The sequence below is a fragment of the Octopus sinensis genome, linkage group LG6 (genome assembly GCF_006345805.1).
Source record: "Octopus sinensis linkage group LG6, ASM634580v1, whole genome shotgun sequence".
In the NCBI taxonomy this organism is placed as follows: Eukaryota; Metazoa; Mollusca; class Cephalopoda; order Octopoda; family Octopodidae; genus Octopus; species Octopus sinensis.
In genome coordinates this window covers 69,579,809-69,590,587 of record NC_043002.1, presented here as the reverse complement: position 1 = coordinate 69,590,587, position 10,779 = coordinate 69,579,809, and the positions used below count along the sequence as shown (strand labels likewise).

The following is a 10,779-nucleotide window of genomic DNA, read 5'->3' as shown; positions in this document are numbered from 1 at the left end:
ACCAAACTCAATAGTTCGTTCATTTTTTTTTTTTTAAGTTAAATTAAAATACATGAGCAGCAACAGTTCTCACATCGACAATGCTCTTCTCAATACGTGTGATGTACCAGTTAAGACAATCTTTTGCACTTCTTGCAGGGATGGTAAGCCAGGGATCATTCTCGTATAATTTTCGGTTCCCTTCTTGATCATTTATTATTATTATTATTATTATTATTATTATTATATTATTATTATTATTATTATTATTATTATTATTATTATTATTATTCAGTAGTTTTATTTTTATAGCGTGCTTTCACTTCACTACCGAGCGCAGCTCTGTGTGCCTTAGGTTACAAAGGGTTTTGTCCGTTTTTGAAAAATCCGAGTAAAAACTTTATAACAATTAAAAAATTAACAATGAAAAACTCCCAAAAGGGGGAGGCGTTACGAAAGGTTCCTGGTGGAAAAACCCTATAAAAGCCAACGGGAGCCTGGTCAAAAAAGGGGTGTAGAGAGTCCCTTTTTTCTCCTTTTATATTACCCTTTTGAAATCACAAGCGAAACCTGAGAACTGGTCCATTTAAACTGGCCAGTCTCGCACAGTTCACCCACCTTTCATAAAACTTGCTATCGGACAGCACTTTCCTCTCTAACCTCATCTTGCTTTTCAAGTGAAACTTGAAAAAGTTGATGAGGCCTTGACCAAAGAGGAAAGTGTCTGACTTTAGCCCTTTCAAACGAGTCCACCACACCACCTCTTTCGTCACAGCCACTAGGCACAAGAAAACGGCTTCGCCCTCCTTGTTAAAGGAGGTCGGCGGAGCAATCTTCACTACGGATTCGGCCGATAGTCGGATCCGTCCTACACGTGACAGTAGCTGTTCGACATAAACCCATATTTCAGCAATACTCGGGCACTGGACGAGTGCGTGCAGAACGGTTTCGTCGTCCTGGCAACACCTCGGGCAGGCCCGGCTGACGCACTTCCGTGCCGGTAGAGTTTATCTCGAACAGGCAGAGCTCCTCGGTAGCACTGCCAGGCGAGCGACCTCTGGAAATTATCCATCGGCCCCGGCCCGAAAGTCCTTCCGAACAGCCCGCTCAGTTCGTCATCTTCAACGCCTAGAGTTTCCCCGAGAACGTCGTCGCATTTTTCCTCCACTAACCCTCTATAGAACGCTAGAGTGGAGCTGTAACCGATCGCATTGCCCGCCAGGCGGAGGGCGGAGAGAGCTTGACGGCACTCGAGGTGCCAAGCGCCTTTCTCGGTCTACGTTTGATCCAGGTCTGCAGCTCCGTCAAAGAGACGAGCTGCGGAAAATCGCGTCTGACAAAAGACGACCACACCTGTTCACCGTCTAGGAAGCGCTTGAGATGCCGCAGCCTGAGCGCATGCCTGCGCAACAGCAACCACGGCATTACAAGGCCTCCGTTCAGCGGTCGTTGACAGCAGATGGATCGCCTGACCAGTGGCACCTGACCCTTCCACAAAAAGTCGAAGAGCAGGCGTACCAGCTTGGCCAACCAGTGGTCGGGACAAGGGACGACGGTCAAGCGGTAATAGATGACGGATGCGATGTACGCATTCGCCACCTCCGCTCGACCTTTCAGGGACAGCTTCCTCTCGGCCCATTTCTGGGTGAGACGTGCCACCCTGCACGTCACCTCTTCCCAGTTTTTATCCACTTGGAGGTCCGGACCGAACCAGACCCCGAGCAGTTTAACGGGTCCGTCTGTCCAGCGCCCTACAACGCTGTTGGACGGCATGGGCTTGCCTCTCCAGGTGCCCAGTTGCAAGCCCACAGACTTTTCCGCGTTAATTTTTGCCCCTGTCACCGCTTCGTACTGGTTTAGTGTCTCGCTAATCAGGCCAATGTGCCTGTGGCTCGACACCACCACGGTGATGTCGTCGGCACAGGCAGACACGCTGTTTCCGCCTCCTAGATCGCGCGGGATACCCCTCAAAGCCTCCAACTTGCGCAGTAATGGCTCGAGAGTCAAAATGTACAAGAGGGAGGAGAGAGGGCATCCTTGGCGGACCGAACGCGAGATGTCGAACGGTTCCGAAAGGTGACCGTTCACCCGTATCACCGAGCAGATGTTGCTGTATAAAGCAGCTATCCACCCGCGGAAGACTGGACCGAAGCCGGCTGCCTTGAGAACAGCTGCCAGGTACCGATGGTCGACCCTATCGAAGGCTTTACTCTGATCTAAGTTGATCAAAGCCCTACCCGCGCTAGCGTCGTTACCCACCCTCTCTATGGTGTAGCACATGAAATGGAGGTTGTCGTGTATCGACCTAGTCGGCACGGCGCATGTCTGCGTCTTGCCGACCAGCTTGTCCACGACAAGCGCCAATCTCTTGGCTAGCACCTTGGCCAAAATCTTCAACTCTGCATTGAGCAGAGTGATGGGCCGAAAATTCCCTATAACGTCCCCCTTGTTTGGGGCCTTCTTCAGCAAAGCCACCACTCCTCGACAGACAAAAGCAGGAATTCTCCCGTTTTGCTGCCAGTTGCAGTAGACGTTTGCCAACAAGCCCGCAAACAAGTCTGGCATTGAAACGTAAAGCTCGTAGGGCAGACCATCCAAACCCGGCGATCTACCTCTCGTGCAACTCTTCATTGCTTCCTCCACTTCCCAGGCAGATATCGGTCCTTCGCAGCACTCTGCCTCGCTGTCCGAGAGTTGCGGTAGGCCGTCCAGGTACACACCGAAGTCTGCACCGTTGTCCGTTCCACCGCTCGTCCCAAACAGTTGAGTAAAGTGCCGCTGAAGCACCGTACACATCTGCTTCGGTTCGGTAACCTCGCGCCCGTTCTGGTCCACCAAAGACCGAATGGTTGCTTTGTTGCCTCGCTTCGCCTCTGCCACGCGGGCCCATCGAGCGGCTCTAGTCCCCTCCCCGCTTAGCGAACGTGCCTTAGCTCTGACAACGCAGCCTTCGTTTTTGGCGTCGAAGTGTTGGTCGAGGGCCAATCTTGCCGCCAACACGTCGGTCGCGATGCCAGTGTCAAGAGCCTCGTCTAGTTTCTTAACTAAATCCCGCTCTCTCTTCCTACGTTCAATAGCTAGAGTCTTACTATACCTAATCGACTCTACTCTAATTGCTCTCTTGAGGGCAAACCACCAGTTGTTGTTGATGATTGCCCCCGTGAGCGCCCACTTAACTAGTAAACTAATCCGGTCTCTGTAAGCTTTGCACGCCGTTAACGACGCGTTCAGCTTCCAGTAGCCGGGTCCCTGTCTATGTAGCCTATCTAAGTCGACCGTACAGATCACTAATTTGTGGTCCGTGTAGTCGACTAGGTGGAATTGTGGACACCCTACGCTGTCCTTATCCGCTGGCCTACAAAACACTCTATCTAAGTACGATCTGGACGACCCGATGCGATTGGTCCAAGTCCACATTGGCACATTCGGGTTGTCTAGTCGAAACCTGTCGGACAGCTGAAAGCGGCCGAGTAGGTTGGCAAGGCTCTTGCACCCTCCCCCTCTCCTATCAGACGCTCCCCTGCCCACCCGATCGAAACGTTCGTCTAAGACAGCGTTCCAATCCCCAACTAGCACTAGAGTGCGTGACGTTCCCAGGAAAACTTCCAGACGTTTGAAATAATCCGACTGCCCTGCTCCTGTCGGAGCGTAGGCAGCCAGCAGTCTGAAAGCACCGCCGTCACTATCGTCCACGTCGAGGACCACCAACTTACCTTCCGGATCCAAGAAGACTGTCCTTATTTTCAAGTCCAGGCCCTTCCGAAACAACATTGCAGTACCACCACCGCCCGCTTCCGGCCGACACGGAGATAGAAATATCTCGTATCCGCCGAAAAGGGCTGCGAGTTCCTGCGGGTCGGAGAGCCTGGTTTCACTGATGGCTGCTACATCCACATCATGAAACCTCAGGTCGTTTAACAGGTGACCCTGTTTCCAAGGTGACCCGAGGCCTCTCACATTCAAGCAACCGATTCTAAGATTTGCCATGTTTCAAAAGTAGGGGGGAAAAAAAGGAGAAAAAAAAAGGCTCTACTTACTGTTGTTGGTGGTGGGGGTAACTCCCAATAATAATAATAATAACAAGGCGACGAGTTGGCAGAAACGTTAGCACACCGGGCGAAATGCTGAGCCGTATTTCGTCTGCCGTTACGTTCTCAGTTCAAATTCCGCCGAGGTCGACTTTGCCTTTAATCCTTTCGGGGTCGATAAATTAAGTACCAGTTACGCACTGGGGTCGATGTAATCGACTTAATCCGTCTGTCTGTCCTTGTTTGTGTCCTCTGTGTTTAGGCCCTTGTGGGTAGTAAAGAAATATATATATATGCACTTGCCCTTACCTCTCCAACACCACCCGCCTCACTAGCACCCACCATCGACCCTATCCCATCATCCACTCCTTCACCTGCACCTCCAGCAATATTATCTATTGCATCTCTTGCTCTCTCTGCAATTCCTTGTACATCGGACAAACGGGACGCCGCTTGGCTGACCGGTTCGCGGAACACCTTCGTGACATCCACCTTGCGAACGACACACCGGTCTCACGCCATTTCCGCTCCACCGGTCACTCCTTGCAACACCTATCTGTGTTCGGTTTGTCCTTACACAGAGGCCATCCGGATTCCCGTTTGCGCCGTGAACAGGAATTAATCTTCTCTCTTCGCTCTTATACGCCATTTGGTCTCAACTCTCCCCCCTCCTCATCTAACCTCACCCCCCTCCTCACCTATCCTTTCTCCCCCCGACCCCTACTTCTTCAGTCCTTCATCCTTTCACCCCTACTCCCCTTCCCTTCTTCCCTCTTTCTCCTCTCCCTCCCTCTTCCCCTTCCCTCTGCTCCCTCACTCCCTCTCTCCCCTTCTCTCTCCTCCTCTCCCTCTTTCCTCCTTCATCCCCCTCATCCCCTTCCTTCCTTCTCCCCCATCCTCTCCTCTCCCCCCTCTTCTTCCCCTCCCCTTCTCTCCCCCTCTTCTCCCCCTCCCCCTCTTCTCCTCACTACACCACATGACTTTACACATCACATCACATATGATGTGCCATACTAATACACACACCAACTAATACATACTAATACGTACTAATACATACTAGTACATACTAATACTTACACCAACCCTATACATACACACGTCCAGACCCCGCATATGCACTTATACTCTCTCACACACCACACACACACCTATACATACCAATACGTACTAATACATACTAATACATACTAATACATACACCAACCCCATACATACGCACGTCCAGACCAATCTTACGCACTAATACTCTCTCATACACACACACACACACACACACACCCTTATACATACTAATACATACACCAACCCTATACATACACACATCCAGACCCCTCCCACGCACTTTTAGCTGGTCCCTCTACCCTTTTATCAACCCTATTATCTCCCCTTATTTCGCTCTCGCGTCTCATGTTTGATCTTTGACCTCTGGCTGAAATCAGATCGCCATGTTGATTCGTTAGCTACTGCACGCATTTTTTTTCTCTCCTTCTTTCTGTGTTTTTCTCTCTCTGTGTATCTTTCTGTTGAAGAGCGTAGGCTCGAAACGTTAAAGACTTGTTTTATTTATATTTCCTGAGCGCCATACTAATACAATTGTTCGTTTGTTTTCCACCTGCCTTCGTCTTTTGTTTATTTTCATAAAGCTTCCCGTTATATATATATATATATATATATATATATATATATATATATATATATATATATATATATAATATATATATATATATAGGGAATAAATCCAAACTTACAGGGAAAAATTAGATTCAAGATTAAATCCAATTTTATAGTATAAATATATTATATTATATTACATTAGAGATAAAACCACTATTAGGCAAATCAAACAGTGAAAAACATAAGTCAATACATAAAATTAATTTTAAAATATAAAAGTTAAATATATATATATATATATATATATATCACAGTATCCCAGCATCAACGGAATCAACAGATGCTGTTATCCGCCGCTGGTCACAATCACTTCCAGTTTTGTTTTGGCTGTACCTTTCTTTTTCATCTTGACGACCCAAATTGCTTAACTAAATCGTCTTTTCTTCGTCGTGGAGGCCTTCAAAGAGTTCTTTTCCGATCTCTTGGATATCACTCGGAAACTGCACCTGCTCACTTGTTATATGCGAACCTTGCAGCATGTTCAGCCCAGCGGAACTTGCGTTTTCGGCACTCTGCTATCACATCCTCCAATCCTCTCCATTCTCGAATCCTATCATTTCGAATATGCTCTCTTAAAGATATTCCTAGTAAGGATCTTTTCATGGCCCTTCACGTCGTAGCCAATGCATGCTCCCTATTCTTTGCAATAGCCCTCATCTCATTTGCGTAAAGAGCGCAGGTGGGACAGTGCTTTTGAAGAGTTTGGCACATATGGCTTTGTGTAGATTTGTTTGAAGCACATCCTTCATTGTGTTAAATGCCTCGCGTCCTGCCCTTCTTCTCTTTGAGATTTCAGGATCCATATCTCGACTGGCCCCCTCACCAAAAATTTCGGGCCTTATGCCTAGAGTAGAAAAAATTTTACTCAGGATCTTTGTCTGTTTTCATCAGTTTGAGGCCATTTTCAGTTTCACTGATCAGAATAGGTGGCACTTCTTGCAGCATTTGTGGGATCAAGCTTCACTGATGATTTTAAAAAGTTGATGTAAAAGGTTTTATATATCTCCTTCATTTCATGTCACCGTAAGCCTATCCTAGTTTTTAAATGCCGTTACCTTTGACCCATAGAGCGTCAGTCCTCTCCTGAACTTTTTTTAATCTTTTCCTTTCCTATGTAGCTTGTATCAATTTCTTCAGTCTATAATCCTCGAAATCGTTTCTTAGATGTTGTCTGATCCCTTTGAAGAGAACGGGGTACTCAAGGTGATCCTTCATGTTCCTCTTCATCGTTTTCCGTTTATGAGATTTTTCCGCCAGGCTACTGCTGGCTTGCAAGTTTTTTTCTTTCGGTATACAACTTTTAATTTTCTGGGCTAGCAAGCTGTAGTCCTCATTGAGCTTCTTCAAGTTAACTTCAAATTTCCTTTTTGATAGCTTCTTGTAACTGCTTCACATCAAAGGCCTTGACGCGTTGATTCTTCATTAAGATATCCAGAGTCTTTACTCTTTAATTTCATTGATCATCTTCTTTGCCCGTAGCAAGCGATGATCACTGCTTGTTTTGAATGGCGCTACTACTCAGACATCCTGCAATATGTGCATTTTATCGACCAGGTTGCTTCCTTTATAGGCTGTTATCAATGTAAAGTCATGTCTCTGCGATGGTAACCAAACTTTCTACTCCTTTGATTCTCTTTCCCGATCTTAGCTTACCAACATATTTCTCTCCCTGTCATCCTTTTCCAGCCTTGGCAGGGAAATCTCCCATCACTGATTTAAGTGGATTTGTGTGCTAGCGTTTTCTCTAGCTCTTAGTAGAATTCTTCCACTTCATCGTTTTCGCGCGTATTTGTGCGTGCATAGATCTGGATGATATTCAGGGTGATATTTCTTGAGAGAAGAATGTTTAGCATACCGATGCGCAATGAAGGCCATTTTCGACGCCTATTCTTTGCTTACGATAAACCCTATGCTACCTGTTGCTCTTACACCTTCCGCTTTTCTCAGTCTCACGACACTTCCTTCTATCCATCTCACATTTATTCTTTCTTTTCACGTCTTTCATAGAGCCCAAGCACATCACATTTGATTTCGTCTTTCCAGGGATGTTCCGCCTGGGTAGACAAGGTAAGCAGTGCCTAACCTGAATGAAATAGAACGATAGTAACATTTTCCATTTATAGCAAAATATGCACCTAATTCAATAAAATTATGAAGGTTACTCTAATTATTATGCGTAAAATGCAAAATATATATATTTTTTGTAGATTAGGTAAGCATAGTTCGACCGTGCCTTTCAATCTCAGTATTAAAACTACGCATAGTACTGCTGTAGTACACGTGTTGCATACACTCCAACAACAACGTTTTCTTTACGAGCTATACAGGCAGAAGTAAATCTGACTCCAACTCAGTCGCTCACCTGTGTTTCACTTATATTTTAATGTGTTTTACTACATAAACGTCGCCAACTGCCTACCCTGAGTAATAACTCATGCCTGAGTTTTTCTCTTTCATTTGATGGGCCAGTCTGCTTCTCCCTACCTAAGACTTTCAGTTGTAGGTACATATGGCAACAGTTGCCATTTGATTCTTTGACGGCCTATTGATACATGAGATTTTTAAGAGCCTCTCGTTGAATTTCACTCAACCGCCATGGAGCGGTCCGATTTACCTGCAGGATAATGAGACCTATTAACTCATATTGTTCTAGCTTTTGAGTTGAAGCCACCCCGCTGGCTAGGTAGCCAACCATTTACATACACACACACACATACATACACATATATATGTGTGTATTTGTGTATATGTGTGTGTGTGTGTGTGTGTGTGTGTGTGTGTGTCTGTGTGTCTGTGTGTGTCTGTGTGTGTCTGTGTGTCTGTGTGTCTGTGTGTGTCTGTCTGTGTGTGTCTGTCTGTGTGTGTGTGTGTGTGTGTGTGTGTGTGTGTGTGTGAGTGAATAAATGCGTGAGTTAAAGAACGGGCATGGCTGTGAATGTAGATTTGCAACCGCATGATTTTGGATTAAGTACTACAGCGTGACCAATTCGGAAAGTGTATTCTACTATAACTCCGGGGCCGATCAATATTTTCTATGAGAATTTGGTAGCTGGAAACTCTGAAGAAACCTGTCATATGCATATGTGTGTGTGTATGGGTGTGTGGGTGTGTGGTGTGTGTGTGTTAGTATCTGTTCCCCCAGCGACCGGGGTTGAGTTTATTTTGCGTCTGGTAAACAAACCAACACCGATTGTCACGCGATGAGAAGTGGCAAAACACACATATATACATAAATATAAACGTGAAGGGATTCTTTTAGTTTCCGTCTACCAATTCCACTCACAAGGATTTGGACATCCCAGGGTTATAGCAGAAAACACTTGTCTAAGGTGCCATGGAGTGGGGCTGAACCCAGAACCATGAAGTTGGAATGCTGGACTGGACACTTCTTACCAAAGAGCCAGGCTAAAATAAAATGTTTGACCCCGACGTGATTCGAACACGCAGCCTTCTGATCTGGAGTCAGACGCGCTACCGTTGCGCCACAGGGCCAAGTTACTTGATGGCCAAAATATTTTGGTATATATGTATAACAAAGTCTAACGACTTTTATTTTCTTCTGCCAACATTTCACTCCCCCAACACATACATCTACAAGAACACTTGGATCTGGTTGTTTTAAATGTTGTTGTTGTTCTTGCTGCTGCTGCTGCTGTTGTTGTTGCTGTCTTTAATGATGATGATGATGATGATGATGATGAAGCGACTGTTGCTGATGTTTCTGCTATTCCTTTTTCTGTTGTCGCTTCTGTATATCTGTTGATATCGTTTCTGTTGCTGCTGTTTTTGATGATGTATTGTTGATAGAATGAATGAAACGGCGATAGCGATGGCGGGGGCAGCAGCAACGGCGATAGCGAAGGATATGGTGGCGATAACGATGACGGTAATGATGATGATGATGATGATGATGATGATGACAACGATTCATTTTAACCCCTGATCAAACACACCTATGATAAAATGCGTTTCAAGAGTGAGTAATCACCGATTAATCAACAATTATATTTTCCAATGCATTCATCTTTTTTATAGTTATTTTGGGGAGCGTATGGAGTGATTCGAAGGAGATTAGGTTGCTATTTATAGCAAGTCTAACAAGTCAAATATCCGCACTAGTATCTCAAAAATTACTGAAGTTACTAAGAACATTTACATTATTTACATTTGACGGATATTTGTCCTTATCTTGTTTGTTGTAAACACGTTTCGGCTGATATACCCTCCTGCCTTCATCAGGCGTCTTGTGGAAATTTCGAACCTGGGTTCTCATTCCTTAGGTATTTTTCAATGTTATTGTTGTTATTATTATTATTATTATTATTATTATTATTATTATTATTATTATTATTACTATTATTATTATTATTATTACTCATGTCACTGCCTGGAATCAAACTCGGAATCTTGGGATTAGAAGAGGCTACAGAGAGGCAAGACGTGGTATGAGCACAAATCGCAGATAGTGGCGGAGTCGGAAACTAGCAATATCTAATGGGATTTCCCAACCCAAACAGATCAAGTACCACAACATAGCAGACCGGACCTAGTGGTGGTAGACAAGGTGCACCAAATATGATATATACTTGGTGTTTTATGCTCCTTTGACTCACGACTAATCAAGTAGGAAGGCAAACAGATAGATAGATAGATGCAACCCTCTTAAGTACGAAATATCCCGGCCATGGGACATGAAGAACGTGAAGATAGTGGCAATTATTGTTGGGACCTTGGGAGCAGTATCAGAAGGCATCAAGAGGAATATAAAGGAAATTGGAATAGAGTGCCCAGCAGAACTGTTACAAAAGGTTTGCTTCCTTGGCACGGCCAGAATAACCAGGAAAGTATAAGACAGCTGAAAAGAATGGATAGCATGGTACCGTAGGCTACGCATGTAATACACCAGGTGCTCCAACAAAACCTGTGATAAAGAGAAAATTTTTAACATCATTATTATTATTATTATTATTATTATTATTATTATTATTATTATTATTATTATTAATATTATATTTATTATTATTATTATTATTATTATTCAGTAGTTTTATTTTTATAGCGTGCTTTCACTTTACTACCGAGCGCAGCTCTGTGT

General features: G+C 44.8%; 1 non-coding gene across 1 annotated transcript; it reads right to left on the bottom strand.

The window, feature by feature from the left end:
* Positions 1-9,104: 9,104 nt before the first annotated feature.
* On the bottom strand, positions 9,105-9,176 carry Trnaw-cca. The gene has a single exon. It is a non-coding gene; the product is annotated as a tRNA-Trp (tRNA).
* Positions 9,177-10,779: the final 1,603 nt, after the last annotated feature.